At 40.2% G+C, this 14522-nt stretch overlaps 1 protein-coding gene across 48 annotated transcripts in view; it reads left to right on the top strand.

Annotated features, from left to right (window-relative positions):
• Positions 1–14522, top strand: part of MAP4K4 (mitogen-activated protein kinase kinase kinase kinase 4) — a 214402-nt gene that overhangs the window by 157526 nt on the left and 42354 nt on the right. The gene's annotated exons all lie outside the window — the stretch shown is intronic.

A 14522-nucleotide genomic window follows, 5' to 3' on the forward strand; every position in this document is an offset into this window, starting at 1 on the left:
CCAACTTGGTCTTTTCTTCTTTCTTTATTTACGTTGGTAGCAAACATTCAAAGGAATAGTCTCTGTAGCCTCCTGAGGTAATACCTAACCCCTGGCTTCGCTGTTCAAGTAACTTCTGAAGGAAAGCTTATGCTTTCAGACTGGCAGGCTTTCACATTCCTTGAGGCCTTAGAGATGTTTTCTTTGCTTGTGAAAACTTTGAAGACCTGCCCCACGGTTACTCATCGGTGTATTGTGTTAGATGAAGAGTGGCACTGTCCCACAGACCGTCTCCTGGTTTTGTGGAGTCTGTTCCCCATTGTGGTTTTTGGTGGCTTGCTCAGGCTTGACCTGACTACTTTTACACTCTTGGCCTCTGGGTCCAAGTATACGTGTACGCATTTTTCTGAAACTTCAGACTTTTTCACAGGAAAAACATTTTTCTGCAAGTGCTTTAACTTTAGGTATATTTAACGTGTCTGTTGGGTACACGGTAACCCTGGTTGTGTAGTGGTTAAGAGCTACGGCTGCTAACCAAAAGGTTGGCAGTTCAAATCCATCAGGCACTCCTCGGAAACCCTATGGGGCATTTCTACTCTGTCCTATAGGGTTGCTATGAGTTGGAATCGGCTCGACGGCAACGGGTTTTTGGTTTTTATTGGGTGCACTACAAATGCTGTTCTGTAGTAGTTAACGTGGAGTGAGTTGTGTCCTGTGGTGGAGAAGGACGTTTTGAACTACACCCACTCCTTTAACTCATTAATACTTCTAATGTTGGTGGTGTGGTTACCCACAGATTTTTCATTTTTAATTCAAAGAAACATGTTACTTCTCTTGTCACTTAGGGGTGAGAAAAGCCTTTTGACTTCATTTTCCTGACTCCCTTTTGCTTTTTATTTCAAACTCCAAATTTCTCTTTCATTATTATTTCTGTTTCCACTTAATCCTTACACCTCATTGGTTTACCTCCTAAGAACTCAACAACAATAAAGCCCCGTATTGATATCATACAGTGGACTTTAATTTAACTAACGACGCCTGCTGTTCCCCAAGTTATTTAAGAGTATGTGTGGTGGTGGTGGTGGTGTGTGCGTGTGTGTGTTTGGTGAGCTGTGTGTGGGTGGTGGCGTGTGTGTGTGTAGGGGGTTCATTTTGTGTATTCGTAATCTGGATTCTGATAACTCTTTGTAGTAACCTATCCCTTGTGTAGAAAATCAATGTCTACCTCACTAAAGAGACTGGAAGAAATAAGCCAGGGCTTTTTGAGAGAACACGGGACATACATTCCCCTGTAGTAGGGACAGTGTGACCATTTATGTAACTCTTTATAGTTTGTAAATTTGTAATTTTTTTTTATGACTTGTTCTTTGAACATAACAGGAACGCTGAGTGTATTCAGAGGTTTGCTCAAGTTGCATGTTGACTATTAAAACAAACCAAACGAAACCAAACCTGTTGCCGTCCAGTCAATTCCGACTCATAGCAAGCCTACAGGGCAGAGTAGAACAGCCCCATAGGGTTTCCAAGGAGCGGCTGGTAAATTTGACCTGCCGACCTTTTGGTTAGCAGCCAAGCTCTTAACCACTACACCACCAGGGCTCCATATTGATTATTATACTTATTATATTAGAATACTTGTGTCCTGAGACTCTGGGAGTTCCTAGTTTTCTTTATATTGTGTTCTCCACTGTCTCTTCAGATAAAGGGCTGTGTTTTCCTTAAGAAGGTGATGCACCTTACTTTGGTGGTTTATAAATTGGAATGCTAAGCACGGGGTCCTTTAGAGCTCATTTGTAACAGAGGCCTTGGGAATGACCATCAGGCCCTGTGGTAGTGAGACAACAATGTCTATTATTCAGCCTGTATCCAGTCTAGGCAATGAGGACTTTCGGGTGTGAGGTGAACAGATGACTCAAGGAAAGAACTGAAGTTTTAGAGTTATTTTGTTTTATTAGCTATGTAGATGCTGAATTAGGGATGTGAGCCAGCATAAGATTTTTGTACTTTATATGTTTTAATTAGCCCTTTAATTTCAGCCTCTCAGTAAAAGTTCAAAGTCAGGGTCATCTCTTACTAACTCTTTTAATAAGAAAAGATGTAGCTGGGCACTGAATAGGGGAACATTTGAATGGATAGATGGGACTGCTGATTTATCCACTAGTTGGGAGTCTTGGTGACCTAGCTCCTTTTTATTAGACTGGGTAATTAATAATTGCCTATATCCTAAGTCTCAGAAAGGTAATTTGGGAATAAATAAGCCATAACAGGGTGTGGCCCTTTATTGATTTTAAAGTTTCAGTCAGAATTGTTTGGGGATTCCTTATGTTATGAACAGAGAAAGGAAATAAGATACATTTATCTGTGGTTTGGTCTGCTACTCTATTAAACTAAAAAAGTAAAATAAAATTCTTAAAGAACATTTATTTTTTGTGAGTTTATGATAACATAGGAAACAAAGAAGAAGGATCAGTAGTTGGTAAATACGGCCTTGGTGGTACAAATGACAGTGGAGATCACGTGAGAGAATTTTGCAAGATGAGCAGCTTGTTTATTGCAAATACCTTTTCTCAAAAACATAAATGGCAGATGTACACATGGACCTCCTTGGATGGAATACACAGGAATCAAATTGACTACATCCGTGGAAAGAGACAATGGAGAAGTTCAGTATCAGTCAGAACAAAGCCAGGGGCTGACTGCAGAACAGACCATCAGTTGCTCATATGCAAGTTCAAGTTGAAACTGAAGAAAATTAAAACAAGCCATGAGAGTCAAAGTATGACCTCGAGCATATCCCACCTGAATTTAGAGACCATCTCAAGAAGAGATTTGAAGCATTGAACACTAATGACTGAAGAGCACATGAGTTGTGGAATGACATCAAGGGCATCATACATGAGGAAAGCAAAAGGTCATTAAAAAGGCAGTAAAAAAAGAAAAGAGCAGAAAAGACTCTGAGCAGAGAGTCTGAAACTTGTTCTTGAATGTTCAGTAGCTAAAACAAAAGGAAAAAAATGATAAAATAGCTGAACAGAAGATTTCAAAGGGCAGCTCAAGAAGACAAAGTATTATGATGACGTGTGCAAAGACCTGGATATAGAAAACCGAGAAGGAAGAACATGCTTGGCATTTCTCAAGCTTAAAGAAAGAACTGAAGAAAAAAATCAAGCCTTAAATTGCGGTGTTGAAGGATTATGGGCAAAATACTGAATGACACAGGAAGCATCAAAAGAAGATGGAAGGAATACAGTCACTGAACAAAAATGAACTGGTTGACTTTCAACTGTTTCAGGAGGTAGCATATGGTAAGAACCAATGATACTGAAGGAAAGAGTCCAGGTTGCACTGGAGGCATTGGCAAAACACAAGGCTCCAGGAATTGATGGAATACCAATTGAGAAGCTTCAAGAAACAGATGCAACACTGGAAGTGCTCACTCGTCTGTGTCAAGAAATTTGGAAGCCAGCTTCCTTGCCAAGCACCTGGAAGGGATCCATATTCCTGCCCATTCCAAAGAAAGGTGAGTCAACAGAATGTGGAAATTATTGAACAAATATCTTTAATATCACAAGTAAAATTTTGGTGAAAATAGTTCAAAAATGGTGCAGCAGTACATCGATTGGCAACTGCCAGAAATTCAAGCCGAATTCAGAGGAGGATGTGAAACACACATCATTGCTGATGTCAGATGGATCTTAGCTGAAAGCAGAGAATATAAGAAAGATGTTTACCTGTGTTTTGTTGACTATGCAAGGGTACTGGACTGTGGGAATCATAACAAATTATGGGAATTCAGGAACGCTTAATTGTGCTCATGAAGAACCTGTACATAAATCAGGAGGCAGTCGTTTGAACAGAACAAGGGGATACTGAGTGGTGCAAAATCAGAAATGGTGTGAGGACTAAGGTGCACCTGACCCAAGCTATGGTGTTCTCAGTTGCCTCGTATGCATGGGAAAGCTGGACGATGACTAAGGAAGACTGAAGAAGAATTGAGGTGTTGGTGAAGAATATCGAATATACCATGGACTGCCAAAAGAACGAAAAGATCTGTTTTGGAAGAAGTACAACCAGAACGCTCCTTAGAAGCAAGGATGGAGAGACTACTTCTCACATACTTTGGACATGTTGTCAGGAGGGATCAGACCCTGGAGAAGGACATCATGCTTGGTAAAATAGAGGGTCAGCAGAAAAGAGGATGACCCTCAATGAGATGGATTGACCCAGTGGCTACAACAATGGGCTCAAGCATAGCAACAATTGTGAAGATGGGACAGGACTGGACAGTGTTTCATTCTGTTGTGAATGTGGTTGATGGCACCTGAGAACAACAACAACAACAACAACTGTTAATCTTTCTGTGATATTTGAAAAACATTAATCTTCCTTTATGATCTTTCCTTTCTCAGTTTTCAGCTGTGGAGTCATAGTTGCCCCTTTGTGATCTGGGGGAACCTCTCTCCTTCAAGTGAGGGGTAAATGTTAGTGTGAACCCCAGCAGTTTTTTTTTTTTCCTTTGCTTTTCCTTCTACCATGATTACATTCACTTGTGTTCATTTCTATTGTTTATACAAATTCCAAAGTGTGAACGTTAAATTTTAGACCGGTGGGTGGAAGTGGAAAAAATTTAAAAACAAATGAAAGCAAGAGAGAGAAAAAAAAATGTTTTCTGTGTAGAGTGGAATTAGTACAGAAGTTAAATTGTAATAGTGAAAACTTAAAATTTTGTAAGAAAAAAAAAAAATCGACTTTGCCATGTGCTGCTTGTCTGTTTTTTGCCTGTGAGACCTTAGAAGGCAGGAGTGGTGAATTCCCTTACCCCAAGGACTTTCCAGCAATGTTTCAATGCATTTTGAAGAAATAGGAACCATTTCCTCACCCCTACAGTATGGCCTTTGTTTTGCAAATCATAAGTGCCTGACATCAGGAGGACCTATCAGCACAAGGCTACCTTTTTTTTTTTTTTTACAGTTCCAGAGTTCATATGTGCAGTAATCGTAGACATGGCAGGGTAGTACCCTACAGCCAAGGCCTTGCTTTCTTTCTGTCAAGTCAGCAGCTCAGTTGTTAAGGGTGGCTGTCTCGCTTTTAAGAACTCCTTATAAATTCTTAGGTATTCTCTTGGCATCCCCATCTGATGTTTGGTTATATTTACGGTTAAGTCTTATGAAAAGTTAGTTTGGTTTAGCAAATGGTATTTGTTGCCTAAAGGTGGGGAAGAGTCCTCTTTGGGGAAGAAACAAATGGTTTCTGACTGTGGTTTCATGGGAACTTACATATCAAAAATCTGAAGAGTTGGTAGTTGATAAATGTGCAATGACAGGAACTCAGAAGTTCTTGGAAATGGGTGAATCTGAAGAGTAGACTGGGTCATTGAAGTCTGTTAGTTTCCAGTAAAAGCCAGTAGATCCCGTGGAGAATATTTAAATGGGCCTCACTATCAGAATGACTTTAGAAAAGTTTTTAGAACTGTGAGATGAAAGCACTGCTTTTAACTGCCAGAATATATAGAAAGGGAAGTTAAAGATAATTAAAACATAGCTGGAAAAGTTCACGTTTACTCAGGCGTGCTTGGGGATATTTAAGAAATGATGGAAATCTCTTTATCATTTGGGAGATTTGGAAACCTCTTTACAGCATCAAGAAACCCTGGTCGCATAGTGGTTAAGAGCTACGGCTGCTTACCAAAAGGTCAGCAGTTCAGATCCACCAGGCGCTCCTTGGAAACGCTATGGGGCAGTTCTACACTGTTCTCTAGGGTTGCTATGAGTCAGAATCGACTTGACGGCAACAAGTTTTTTTTTTTTTTTTTTTTAACAGCATCATGCAGTTTTTCAATTTGTTTGATTTTGTTTTTAAAAAAATGATTTAAAAAAATAATGATAACATCAGTTTGCAAAAGCTAGGTCTTGAAAGGATTGTATCATATTTATCATTTTTAGCACGGTACATCTGAGTCATGTTCCTAACGATCTCCTAGGCTTTGTCATTTGAAATCATAGGCGTAAAGTATGGATTGGTGTTGTTTATTTAGTTGATGACTTAAATATGTTTTATTTTTTGCCAGTTTCTTTGAAGGATCTAGTCCAAGAGGCAAGCGTTTCCCTTTTCACATTCATCATCTATTACACTGTACTGACTAATGGCTTTATTTTAGCTTTTAATTATCCTTCTCTCCATTGCCTCACATCTACCCTGTCAGGACCTGTTCTGATGGCAGTGCGTTTTATGGTTGGTAGTCATTTTGCTCTTAGTACAATTGACAAATCCAAATATTAGAGCATAACGTAGAAGAGCACCTGGCAACTGCAGTGTCCTTTGTCCCGGCCATTGGTGTCATCAGCCATTATGGTCTGCTTCGTGGGCTAGCCCTGGGAAATTGAACACTCCACCTTGTCTTATGGTTATTTATGTATGTGTCCAATCTTTCCTAAAAGACCTAGAGGAGAAGGACTGTGTCATACCATCTTTGTATATACCTGACACTTAATAAATATTTCTGAAATGGACGAATCAGTCCTTTGTAGTTCTGTTGTATATCCGGAAAGAAAAGGCTTGTTCTCAAAATTTATGCCCGTTTTAAAAATTGACCTTTGAGCTTGGGATCTCTGGTTTGATTCCTGGAGCCACTTGAAAGTGTTTCAAGGGACTTTACAGGATTTCCTGAGGAGTAAAGGGTGTGTTTTGTCAAGTATGAGACACTATCCAAATGCAACAGTTATTGTCCAAGCCTTTATGCACTTACTAGGTGATCTTTAGAAGATTGCTTTAGGATTTGATTAGGTTTTGTATGGCCTAGAGTCATGAATGGATTGTTGAATCCTTGATTAAATCGTGGGGCAAAATAACAGCAATTTTTGTCTTGGGTGTGTCATGCATTGGACAAAGTGTACGTGTGTTAGATTTAATCAAAAAAAGTATGTTTTGCATGCCTCTTATGAAGGCAGTGTGTGATACAGAGGGGAAAAGACGAGTGAGACATGATTCCTGCTGTCTAGGAGCTTACGGTCTTTTTTAAAAATGTTGATCTAGTAACTGGAAGTATGGTCCTTTCACATAAAACTAAGAAGAAAATGCTTCTCAGAGGCAGCCCTTATTTGGCAATTGAGATTTTTTAGGCAGCCTGCTATTTTGTGCAAGATGTCGTTTGCTTCTTCTTTATTTTATGATGGCTGCATTTTGAGTTAAGCTAAGTCATAATAGATTTTGTGTTTGAAAAGCAATTGAACAAAAACAACTTGATGGATCGAACATACGCTTACTTCACTTTCATTGAGGAATTTCAATGAAATGACTGAAAAAATATGAACGATACAAACGACAAGGATAATAAGAACAAGGAAGGGAGACCAAATTGTGGAAATTAGCTGGTGGATGAAGAGCTAAGACTCTAAGAAAGCTGATTCTTTATCATCAGTCTTCAGAAAAGAGTCAGAAATGGGAGGTACCAGGTGGGGCTAAAGGAAGAAGATGGGCTGAATATATCTATGCGAGGGGCACTTAGACTGTCCCACCCTGTGCAGCCAGGTTACTGGGTTCCCCAAGTGGATATATACTACCTGGGAAAAGTGAGTCTCAGAAACACAGGGTTTGGATAAATCAGGCACAATCGAGTACATGGAGGGAGATGCACTGAAAACTAAGGGCATTAAGTAAAAGTCTAAATACTAATTATTGTGGCTGCAAGCACCCTTACCTCACTCATCTCCCCAAAATGCTGGCAGCTACACTTACTACAAATTCTGCCTGCTTTTCCTACTCTGTTTTCCCGCTTAGACTGGATATTGGGAAGATCTGCTGACCAGCTCAAAGGAAGTAAGGCCCCAAGGAAGTAACCAGGATATCTCCCAGCCACCTTACTCTAAAGCTAGTTTCCTAGTGCTGTCTATTTACACAGGCCTTACAGTGTGCTTTTCAGTGTTTTAAATATGAATCAACAGTCAAGATCAAAGACACTAAGGAAATATTTGACATGATAGATTCTAGAGTAAATAGAATAAAGACATTTGAGGGAAATAGAGACAATGTAGTGACAGAGACAAATGTTTTACATACATATACAAAATCTTTAATATCCTAAGGAAAAGAAAAGATACCATATTTGTGAAGCAAGACTTCAGAAAATAAGAGTTGTTGGAAAAAAAAAAAAAAAAAAACTCCCAAAAAGTAGGGGCAGGGGGAGACAAGATAATGAATGATAGAACGGAAGAAGAACTTAACAGAATCAAACCAGCAGTTCCAAAATGTGTTCCAGGATGTGAATACTGTAGGGGGAACATATAGGGATAATTCAAGAAAAATTTCCAGAACTAAAAAAATACGAGTTTCTGGATTGAAGAAGCTCACTGAGTACCCAGGACAATGTATGAAAAACACACAAATACACCATCTTAAAATTTTAGGATATCAGGATGAACCAAAAAACCAAACCCATTGCCATTGAGTCAATTCCGACTCTTAGCAACCCTATAGGACAGAGTAGAGACTGCCTCATAGTGTTTCAAAGGAGCAGCCGATGGATTTGAACTGCCAGCCTTTTGGTGAGCAGCTGAATGCTTAACCGCTGTGCCACCAGGGTCCCTAGTGATGAAGAGAGTCTTCTAAAAGCTGTGGTGGTGTGGGGAGGAGGCGGGGGATGGGGGCGGAGAGGGTGCAGGCTGGGTCACATACTAACTACCAAGACACTGCATGGTCTCAGACTATCCAGGAACAGCGCCAGAAACCAGAAGATGATGTAGTAATGCCTTGGAAATTCTCAGGGAAAATTATTTACCTCAGCTGAAATTAGATCTACAATGTAAGGTGAATAAAGATTTTCAGACTCTGCTGCAGAGTCTCAGATTTTTTTTTTACTTCACCCTTTCTCAAGAAGGTACCTAGAGGATGTGTTTCAACGAGATTAGAAGTAAGACAAGGACTCCAGGAAACTGGATCCTCATCAGGAGAGGGTCCCACGAAGTTGGTGAACAGAAGACAGGATGACTGAAGAGCAATCAGTCTAGATTATACAGTCCATGAGAACAAAGGTCTTCAAGGGGGTTAATACTACAAAAAAAAGAATACCTGATAGAAAACCAGTCAAACAGAAAATACAGAGACAATAATTCCTTGGGGAGGGAAAGGAAATTTACTCATGGGTAAATACAAGCCATGAGTGTGGTTTTCATTTAATCAGAAATTGTCACATGACTATATTGGGAGTGTTGGTTGGGGCGGTGCAACAAATATTTTTTGGAAAAAGTCAATAGATGGTGTCTAAAGTGGGAGAAAAAATCTCTATCATGTTATTTAAAAATACGGACGTAAATGGTATAGGAAGAAACTCAAAGCATTGAAAATGTTGCCTTTTCGGAGTAAGAATTTGGAGTTAGATGGAGTCGAACAGCTTTTTTGACATAAGCCTTATATGTGTTTTTGTTCGTTTTTTGAGTACCTACTTATTACTTTGATTAAAAAGGAAAACACTTGAACTACTTGTGAGAACATTAAATTTACCTCTTAGTATTTATTTAGATGAACACTCAAGGTTTCCCACTGGGATGGGAGCCCTGGAAATAGCCGAGAAAATGGATTCCACAGAACATGGCACTTTGTAGCTTACAACCTGTGAGGCAGTGAGTGTTGTCCCTTAGGACTCAAAGCCCGTATGACCAGAGGATGTGTACCAAGGTTCTGTCATTCCCTGAGACTCCAGATGCCAGCAGCTCAGGATGGAGAGTAGAAGGCATATGTGATGAGAAGTGGGTCTCAGGAATGGAGGTAGACCTGAGATCTTAGTATCCATAGGTAGATGAAGTAGTCTTTCTAGATGAGAGGGCCAGCCGGTTTGTGGAATGCCAGCTCTGATGCTAGTTCAGTACCTAAACCTTCACCTCCTACCTCTCATTTTCCTCTGTGGCTTTTTCTTCTTTGGAGACACAATGGAAATTTGAATCTTGAGGCTGGTTTGAGTTGAATACTAGACTGTACCTGGACCTCTAATTGTATGTCAGCCAGGGTATAGTGGGCAACCAGTCATTTCTTCCAGACTTCAGCATGGCTACAGGCTGCCTCTTTTCTGGAGGATTCTTCTCTGATTTTAGCAGCTGGAGACCAGCAGAGTCATCAGCAGAGATAGGAACAGAATTTGCTTTCAAATTACAGCATTTTCAGTAGCCTGCATGGTATAAAGGAAATGGCAGTAAGCACATCTGTAAGGCTGTTGTGGGGTGTGTCCATGGTCATTGCCATTGTTAAGACAATGCAGTAGCCTTGAATGTTTTTTGATCAGGTATCCTATCAGTAAAAAAAATTGAGCGTGTACTTTATAAAACATCAAATAGACCAATTTTTAAAAGATGTGCCAAAAATATAAATAAAGTGTTTAGTATTTTTTTCCTATACTCTAATGGAGAATTTGGCTGCTAACCAAAAGGTTGGTAGTTTGAACTCACCCAGTGGCTCTGTGGGAGAAAGGCCTGGTGATCTGCACCCGTACAGCCTAGAAAACCCTGTGGGGCAGTTCTGCTCTGTCTCATGGGGCCGCTCTGAGCCAAAATCCACTCGACGGCACCTAACAACAGCAACCCAGAGCACTGAAATGGAAGAAACATAGCACCTCAGTTCTTCGTGTTTCTCCTTTTACTGCATCATGGCACACTCTCTTGGGTGGTGGGCAAGGGAGAGAAAAGTTCAGACCTTTAAAGAGGAATGACTTCCATTCATGGCTTATAAGACTTTTCTCCCTCACTTTAGGCATCATCTGTTGACATCTTCCAAAGACTATCCACTGCACCACTTCTCCCATTTCTGGATTTCTAGAACAGACTGCCTCACCCACACTCTAAGCCCTTCCCCACCCACACCACCATTTTGACAAGTCAGGTAACTGTGCCTCATAGATGTGAAATGACTTGTTTCCAGGGGAGCAGAATGAGGACCCGGGCCCCCGTCCTTTGAGTAATTTCATTTCCCTTTCTTGGATTCCATGATATGTTCTAAAACTTTCCAAACAGTTCTTTTAACCTGTCTTGGCTATTTTATATCTCTGAGAGTTGTAAAAAAATATATATATATAAATATATATATATAAATGCAACCGACTTGCACATATATATAAATATATATAAATGCAACCGACTTGCATTTATATATAGCTTTATTTATTTTGTTTTTATTGTTGAGAATACGTACAGCAAAGCATACACCGATTCAAATTTCTGCATGTGCCATTCAGTGACATTGATTGCATTCTTCGAGTTGTGTAAGCATTTTCACCCTCCCTCATTAACATATACTTACTGCCCCCTAAGTTTCCTATCTAATTTTTTTGAGTTGCTGTTGTCAGTTTGACCCCATGTAGATAGTTCTTATAAGAGCACAGTGCTGAAGGTAGACATCCTTTACCAGTTATACTATTGTTTGGTTTTTACAATTCAGGGGATTTTTTTTTTTAAAGATTTTCTCAGGGCAGTAGTTTCAGGCGTGTGTTCATCCTCCATGCCTCCAAAAAATATGGATTCCATGAGAATTTGAAATTTTGTTCTTCATTTATCCACCTTTTGATCAGGATTCTTCTATAGAACTTTTGATCAAAACGTTCAGTAATGGTAGCTGGACACCATCCAGTTCTTCGGTCTCATAGCAAAGGAGACAGTTTGCCACACATTCTGTTTCCTCCTCCTATTCCTGACTCTCCTTCTTCCTGCCTTGCTCCAAGCAGATAGAGACCAACTGTACCTTTATTAGAAGCCTTTTCATTTTTATATTATTTTTAATGATTTTACTCAAGAGAAAAGTTTCAAGGATGTTTCTCTTTGGGAAACATGGCTAGGCAGGAATATTTGATGGAATTAAACACTTTTAGTTTAAAGCAAAGGCACCCATTTTCCCCAGTTGGCAAAACATAATTTTTTTTTTATTACTAGTGTTAGAAAAATTATCATGTTCCTAGAACTCTGGTGTATTTACTTTAATTGAGATCTACTGATAAAAACCAGTCTGTTCTTTGTGCTCCTGTATGGAAGAACATCAAAAGATATGAAATGAAAGGTCTTGGCTTAATTTATTTTAAAGGGGAAACACTTCAGAAACACTGCGTGGCCAAGATACTCAAATTTGTTGCCTCAAGTTTCTGTATTGTGTTGTTTAGGGAGTCCTAGAGTGGAGGGAAGTGGTTTTGTTTGTTTAATTTTCTGGTTGATAGCTAATTCGTGTGCAGTCAAGTCAGGAAAGGTGTGCGCCAAGGTTGTATCCTTTCACCATACCTATTCAATCTGTATGCTGAACAAATAATCCAAGAAGCTGGACTGTATGAAGAAGAACGCAGCATCAAGATTAAAGGACGACTCATTAACAACCAGTGATACACAGGTGACACAACCTTCCTTGCTGAAAGTGAAGAGTATTGAAGTGCTTACTGGTGAAGATCAAAGACCACAACCTTCAGTGTGGATTGCACCTCAACATAAAGAAAACAAAAATCCTCACAACTGGACCAATAAGCAACATCATGATAAACTCTGATAATGTTGACATTGTCAAGGATTTCATTGTCCTTGAGTCCACAGTCAACACCCATGAAAGCAGCGGTCAAGAAATCAAAAGACGCATTGCATTGGGCAAATCTGCTGCAAAAGACCTCTGTAAAGTGTTGAAAAGCAAAGATGTCACCTTGAAGTGTCTGACCCAAGTCATGGCGTTTTCAGTCGCCTCATATGCATGTGGAAGCTGGACAATGAATAAGGAAGACCGAAGAAGAATCAATGTCTTTGAGTTGTGGTGTTGGTGAAGAGTATTGAATATACCATGGACTGCCAAAAGAATGAACAAATTTGTCTGGGAAGAAGTACAACCAGAATGCTCCTTGGAAGCAAGGATGGCGAGACATCTCACATACTTTGGATATGTTGTCAGGAGGGAACGTTCCCTGGAGAATGACATGATGCTTGGTAAAGTAGAGAGTCAGCGAAAAAGAGGGAGACTCTTGATGAGACGGATTGTCACAGTGGCTGCAACAGTGCGCTCAAGCATAACAACGATTGTGAGGATGGACCGGGACCAGGCAGCGTTTCATTCTGTTGTACGTGGAATTGCCGTGAGTTGGAACCAACTCAGTGGTGCCTAACAACAACAGCTAATTCATAAACAAGAAGGAGCAAGATGCTAGCTCTTCGGAAACAACGTGGGCATGATCTCTGCATTCAGAAGCATCCTTCCTTCTAAGTGAAGCGGGGACGTGCGTGGTGTTAGAGACTCGTGCCCACATTCCCACTGGCACCTGAGTGAAAACCAAAATACTACTGGAAGAGAATGGCATCGGTATAGGAAAGCCCCGGGCTTTGAGAACCTTGGCACATGGACAGTTGTTCTCAGTTGTCTTCTTAGATTTGGTTTTGAACACAGACTTCAGTGTCTTACTTTACTCTTTTTCGAAAAGTTTTTGAAAAAAAGTGTAAAGGCATTAGAAGCAAGAGGCAGGCAGGAAGTACATGGTATAGGGGCAGTGTTTGTGTTCTGATTTAGTAAGGATGCCTTAGCCGTTAAAGTTGCAGCTTTTAAATACCATGATGGGAGCTCCATTCTTTTTATGACCTACACCCCCACGGGGGAAGCTAGTAAATTTTGTGCATTGAATTCTAAGAGCAGGCAGTAGAAAAAAGAACAAAACAAATGGAGTAAGAGCAGAAGTGGGACTAAAAGCTAACTCAGATCTTCATTGAAAATAATGGTAATGTAATACTCAATTGAGAGAGACTAGAATACCAAATAATCATTTTTCTCCAGTTATTGCACGTGTAAGGCTTTTCTTTAGATCTCTCAGGGAGTCATTTTTATATGTCTTCTCTGAAATTGAATGCTAGCTGTTACGGATTGAATTGTGTCCCCCCAAAATGTGTATCAGCTTGGCTAGGCTGTGATTCCCAGTATTGTTTGGTGGTCCACCATGTTTTGTGATCTGATGTGATTATCCATTGGGTTGTAAATCTGGTGGTTAAGAGCTTGGCTGCTAACCAAAAAGGTTGGCAGGTCAAGTCCACGAGGCACTCCTTGGAAACCCTATGGAGCAGTTCTCCTCTGTCCTATGGGTCACAATGAGTTGGAATCCACTGGACAGCAGTGGCTTTTTGTTGTTGTTGCTGTTATGATGTTAATAAGGCAAGATTAGAGGCTGTTTTGTTAATGAGTCAGGGCACAATCTATAGGACTGAGTTGTATCTTGAGTCAATCTCTTTTGAGATATGAAAGACAAAATCAAACAGAGAGGAGGGGAACCTCATGCCATCAAGAGAGAAGCACTGGAAGCAGACAGAGCGTATCCTTTGGACCTGGGGTCCCTACTCTGAGAAACTCCTAGACCAGGAAAGATTGATGGACAGGACCTACCCCCCGAGCTGACAGAGAGAAAGCCTTCTGCTGGAGCTGACACCCTGAATGCCGACTTCTAGACTTTTATACTGTGAAAGAATAAATTTCTGTTTGTTAAAGCCATTCATGTTTGGTATTTCTGTTATAGCAGCACTAGGTAACTAAGATGCTAGCTGAGGGTGGAAGAAAAACCGAGA

This window comes from Loxodonta africana, chromosome 15 (assembly GCF_030014295.1).
Source record: "Loxodonta africana isolate mLoxAfr1 chromosome 15, mLoxAfr1.hap2, whole genome shotgun sequence".
Lineage (NCBI taxonomy): Eukaryota > Metazoa > Chordata > Mammalia > Proboscidea > Elephantidae > Loxodonta > Loxodonta africana.